This window comes from Mauremys reevesii, linkage group 5 (assembly GCF_016161935.1).
Source record: "Mauremys reevesii isolate NIE-2019 linkage group 5, ASM1616193v1, whole genome shotgun sequence".
In the NCBI taxonomy this organism is placed as follows: domain Eukaryota; kingdom Metazoa; phylum Chordata; order Testudines; family Geoemydidae; genus Mauremys; species Mauremys reevesii.
The window spans coordinates 41,579,456-41,585,455 of record NC_052627.1 but is presented as its reverse complement, the minus strand read 5'-3'; the positions used below and the strand labels follow the sequence as shown (position 1 = coordinate 41,585,455).

General features: G+C 41.0%; 1 protein-coding gene across 1 annotated transcript in view; it reads right to left on the bottom strand.

Annotated features, from left to right (window-relative positions):
- Nucleotides 1–2,497: 2,497 nt before the first annotated feature.
- The window catches only part of ADAD1 (adenosine deaminase domain containing 1), a 95,649-nt gene continuing 92,146 nt past the window's right edge, over nucleotides 2,498–6,000 (bottom strand). The window contains exon 16 of the mRNA XM_039541875.1: nucleotides 2,498–3,266. The gene's annotated coding sequence lies outside the window, so the exon portion shown is untranslated. The remainder of the gene's footprint in view (nucleotides 3,267–6,000) is intronic.

Below are 6,000 nucleotides of genomic sequence, written 5' to 3'. Positions count from 1 at the left end.
CTGGAGGAGGCTCTGAGTTCTATTCCGGATACTGCTGCCAAAGGGCCATATGAGGTAGTGTGCAGCCTAGTAACAGCTGCTGGTCATGCATTTCCTATATCATTCAAATCAAATAGTTCTCTATTTCCAATGCTATCTACAAGGTGATTTGGATCATAAAACACAAGTCCCGATACTCACTACCTCTGACCTGCATGTTCCCCAACATTTCCTCATCCGTTATCCTTATAGTCCTAGCCTGAACTGTCCTATCAAGGAATTCAGGACCATTATTGTGCCCCCTCCACTTCACATTAGACAATCTGCCCACTCCACCTTTCTAATGTTTCCTCTTCTTTAGTAAATAAACAAACACACCATTAAAGTCAATATATTCCAACTCAATCTGGTAGGAGGGAAGCCATAAATTCTGGAAACACAAAACAATGAAGAATAAAATCAAAAAGGAAATTAAAAAATGGAGTATAGAATAAAGGACAATACTTCTACTAAGGGTTCCCCATTCATTTTAATAGTAACTGTAGTACTGTATTTCCATCACTACGTGGCACTGTTTCTTTTTTCTGGTGCTCATTCAAAAATGGAGCCACCCCGCTCTCAGGCCGTTCTACCTATCAGAGTTTCCTACCTGATAGCTTATGTGCATCAACAATGTTAAATGAAACATACAAAACTTGTAGCGAAGAGGAGAATGGAAAAGATGGAGATAAGAGAAAACAATGGAAGGAAGAGGAGGGGAGAGAGAGGCATATATGACTACAAAAGAGTGAAAGAATATGCAACATGAGCAAAACAGACCACACAAGAAATGGGAGATTCCAACTGGGACCAAAATTCCCATTGATACACAGTCCTCTGTCACTCATTTGTTTCGTTCTCTCTTCCTCTTCTGTGGCGTTGTCCAGTTTCACTTCTACATTAAAATTAGAATGCCACCACTCAGAGCCACTCCCTCCCTGCAAAAATGAAAAATGTTACAGTGCACAGTAATGATAGAAATCTCCCAAATTTTAATAGGTGCCATGTTGCCATTCTATCAATGTCTTTGATGTTCAGATCCAATGTGCTTATTACTTTTTTTTTTTTTTGCTATATCTCCTGTAACAACGGGCTGCAGATTCTAACTAGTGCTACATTGTCAGAATTTTCTCCATTGTTAAGTGAGGTAGCAAGTTTTGATAGGTGACTATCTTGTTTGCATTATCTAGTCTCACCCATAGTAAAGCACACAGCAAATTCTGATGCCGGTCATCTACCCATCTCTTCAGAATGTTTCCAGCGATAAAAGTAAAGCAATCAGATGAATCCACAACAATTACCATAGCTAGCAGGCTCAAAGACATCTGAGCTGACTGGGCATTGGGAGTGAACTGCCCTCTTATAGCTTAAGGAATTCATATGGGTTAACAAAGTATACTAGCAAGGCATTGTGGGGAAGCTCACACTGCTGATGCTTTTAATAAATGTGTGACACTGGAAAACTGGAAAGAGTGGTTCACATTTCCTGACCCCAGTAAGCTGATAAGTGTAAAGGTTATAAAAAGGTAATGTGTGGGAGGGACTTCATGCACCAATATTTCAAACTCGACATCATGGTATTGTGGGCTCATTAGAAGTTATGTGAAATGAGCTAATATTTTCACTTTATCATTATGTAGTCATTAAGCATTTTGCTTATGTTTACTATGATTATGTTGCACTTGGCTCCAGTATTTGTTTTGAAATTCACTTTTGCTCACTTATTTCTAGTGTCAAACCCAATCTGTTGCAGAATCTTGCTTGGTAAATGTATTAAGAAATCCTGTTTCTGGATTGTCATCTGAGTTTTGCCTACAAGCTGCATTTTCATGCATGTGTTTTGCTTTTATACTCTTTTGGAATTTGTGATAAATTATATACTTTTGCAAAATGTTTTTACTGAATGCATGACGTTACACCCTTGTGCTGGTCTTCTTTGCAGCATGTTATGATTGCCTCAACAGTCACTGCAAACAAATCTGGTCTCTCGGACTTGTTTAATACTCTTGTATTCTGCTTTTATGCTTTAGAATGAATTTTTAAATCAGATTTACTGCTGTTCTCTCTTTAATACTCATTTTGGAGCTGTTTTTACTGGTCCTGTAATAATGTTCTTTGCAGAGTCAAGTCCATTTTTCACAGTAACCTTGATTTGATCCATCAGTTATACCATAAATAATTCTCTCTCAAAGTATCTCATCATTCTTGTGATGCAGCTTATTGTGTAGATCTGTAATAATATGGTCAATGGGCTCAACTGACAGCTATTTGCTTGTAATGTAGTGCACCTTTGTGGATTAAAGTATTGTAACTGACCTCTCTGCAGGTGTTCACTAAGGGTGCTACTGTACACCAGTTCCATCTAGATGTCCGGTAGCACGTTCCATGTATTAAAAGCACAGACAAAATTATCACAACTACTCCATGCACCAAACTCCACAGACACTAGCTTCTTGGTGGGTGCTCATTTTCTAGCTCACCTCACGTAGTCCTATGCAGGGATATAAAAGTAACATCCTTTGGGACTCCTTAAGCTGTTTTCCTGCTGCTCTCACATAAAGATGTCCCGTGCATCCCTCTTGCAGGACGCGGTCCTGTGTCCATTTGCTGTCGCTTTACTCCTAACTTTCAGACAGCAACAGGTTACTCTCTGACTAGCTCAGAGTTCAGTCCCAGTTCTCGGACTGCCTGGTCTTCTCTCCACAGCCTCTTCCCATGCTGCTGCCTCTGGTGTCCCAACTGCCTGGAACCTCAACCTTCTCTGCCTATTTCTAGTACTAAAGAGTGAAGAGCAACAGATTTACCACTTCACAGATTCATCACAGTACACTTGAAATTATTGAATGTCTTTGTCTAGCAGTTTGTAGTGCTCTACATGTTCCCCCTGTAACGTAGTGGAAATTTCCAATACTTCTGGGCCTGTCACTTTAGCGCTGCGGAAGAGTTCACACACTCAGATTTCTCTTTAATATTACTTTTCCCCAGGACAATCTGGAAGCATTGCAATCACCTCCTCTAGTTCTCCAACTGGTTCTCTTCCAGACCAGGGGACTCAGTGCATTCATTTCTGCAGTTTTTGCCAGAGATTTAATTTACTATTGCCTAATGTAATAAAGGAGTGAATTACAGAACTGTTGGTCTTTATCTCTTATCCCATCATCTGGCTTGGATCAGCATTACAAATGGAAACATGACAAGGGGCAGCACCTCTTACTTCATTGGCCACTTTTATACTCTTCATGCTGTATCTATTGAATAGATAAAAATAGAGGTGGCTTCATTTTCAGAAATGCTTAGCACTCAGAGCTTCAATTTAAATCAATAGGAGATGTAGGTGCTCATTGTTACAGGAATGCTCTATGTTTGTATATATTGTTTGCATATTATTAATCAATATATAAAGTGCCAATAAATGATTCTCAATATGTACCAAAGTTTCTGGGTATTGTAAGACCACCAAACTTGCTGTTGTATTCTGGAAATAGCTTCCTCTGTGAAGCTCTTTACATGGATCTCTTAATACTCAGCATCTCTGAAGATCAGGCACAGAGGACTGACTTCAGTTTTTGGGGCTATCAATTCAGCAACTTTACTGGATACTAAAAATTCACTTTCTTAAAAAATATTCATTTTTAAAAGGAGAGATTCCTTATTAAACGAATCACATGGGAGTATTTACAAAAGGTGAAGTTGCTTTACAAGAAATCCTTTAGAGGATATGACTAATAAACCTGTACTTTTTTTTAATTATTATTATTGCAAAATGTTGAGTCAAATCATTTTCTTACATTTTGATTTTTTTCTCTTTAAAAACTTTCATTCATCTCCTGGATGGAAAAACACCAGATAAATATTTGAATACAAGTAAAAGCAAAGCCTACAATTTCAGTTCAGAATTCATGAGTCTCATAATCATTTCAGTTTAATGAACCCCAAGCATCATCTGCAGGGCTCACATCCCTCCCTCTGCAAATGGTGAGCCAAATTCTACTCTCAGTCTACACCCATGGGAATCTGGATAATCCACTGAAGCCAATGGGCTTGATTTGCCTTTCCTTCTGCACAAGATTTACATTGGTAACAGCCAAATTTGGTTTTCAATTTGTATTCATGAGCAAGGAAGCAGTGAGCAATATTTCAGATGTCAATTGCTATTCTTGAATGTACAAGGTAAAGTTCTATGAATTACAAGCAGGTTGTACATACAGTGCATAAGTGTTTAATTGCATCATTAATTTGCTACAATAATGTAGATTATATGAAACTATATTTTAATATACATTTTAAATACTAGTAATACTTCACACTTCTACAGAACCTTCTTTTGGGCTAAAAAAGCATTTTACAAATAATCATGAATTACTAGGGCTCTACCAAATTTGTGGCCATGAAAAATGCATCACAGACTGTGAAATCTGGTCTTCTGTGTGTTTTCACCCTATACGATAAAGATTTCCTGGTGGAGACCAGCATTTCTCAAATTGGGAGTCCTAACCCAAAAGGGAGTTGCAGGAGGGTCACAAGGTTATTTTAGGGGGTTGTGGTATTTCCACCCTTACTTCTGCGCTGCCGTCAGAGCTGGGTAGCCGGAGAGCGGCAGCTGTTGGCCAGGTGCCCAGTTCTGAAGGCAGTGCCCCACCAGCACTCAGAATTTGGCTCACCATACCATGCCACCATTACTTCTGCGCTGCTGCCTTCAAAGCTGGGCAGCTGAAGAGTGGTGCCTGATGACTGAGGGCCCAGCTCTGCAGGCAGCAGTGCAGACGTAAAGGTGGCAATACCATACCATACCCAGTTACCCACCTTACTTCTGCGCTGCTGCTGTCAGCAGCTCTGCCTTCAGATTTGGGCTCCCAGCAAGCAGCAGCCACTCTCCAGCTGCCCGTCTCTAAAGGCAGTGCTGCCGCCAGCAGCAGAGCAGGATTAAGGGTAACAGTATCACATTCCCCCTACAATAACCTTGCTACCCCCCACAACTTATTTTTCGGTCAGGACCCCTATAATTACAACACCGTGAAATTTAAATTTAAATAGCTGAAATCATGAAATTTACAATTTTTAAAATCCTGTGACCATGAAATTGTCCAAAATAGACCGTGAATTTGGTAGGACTTTACAAATTATACATTAAAAAAACTATGTTAAAACATTAAAGTTGCAAAGACAGGAACTCAAAAGCTAAGAAATGCCAAAATTAATGTTACTTGTGCAACCATAATTCAGCCCCCTTGTGTGCATATGTGCCAACTTCTCCTGGCACCGGTGGGTGCTCAACCCCCCCCTCCGACTCCACCCCTGCCCTGCCCCATTACCCCTTCCCCAAAGTCCCCGCCCCAACTCCGCCCCCTCCCTGACCCTATTGGACTCCGTCCCCAAATCCCCACCCCGGTCCTGCCTCTTCCCCACCTCTGCCTGAGCACGCCACATTCCCGCTCCTCCCCCCTCCCTGTTTCGCGGCAGCAAGTGCTGGGAGTAGAAGTGGGGACGCAGCATACTCAGAGGAGGAGGTGGAGGTGAGCTGGGGCAGGATGGGGAGCTTGGCTGCCAGTGCGTGCAGAGCACCCACCAATTTTTCCTGCTGGGTGCTCCAGCCCGGAGCACCCACGGAGTTGGCGCGTATGCTTGTGTGTATGAATTAGGTACATTCTTTAATTATGTAATCATGTATTTTTCCCCCAAGATCCCTGCCTCATTCAGTGTACAGGATGGACAATACTCACTGAACGAGCAGCTATTCATTATTTTATTTTCTCTTCATTGTTCAATATGTGGCCCCATGCCTTATTTACTACACAATATTCAAACCCTGCTCTCAGTGCAGAATAATTAATTTCCTCATGAGCTTTTCTATTGTGCTCACCACAGTAGTAGGTAAGTGTTTCACAAACATCAATTATTTTATTTTCACAACACCCCTGTGAGATCAGGGGGCATTATCCTCATTTTAAAGATGGTGAACAGAGAGATTAAGGTCAGAAAGTA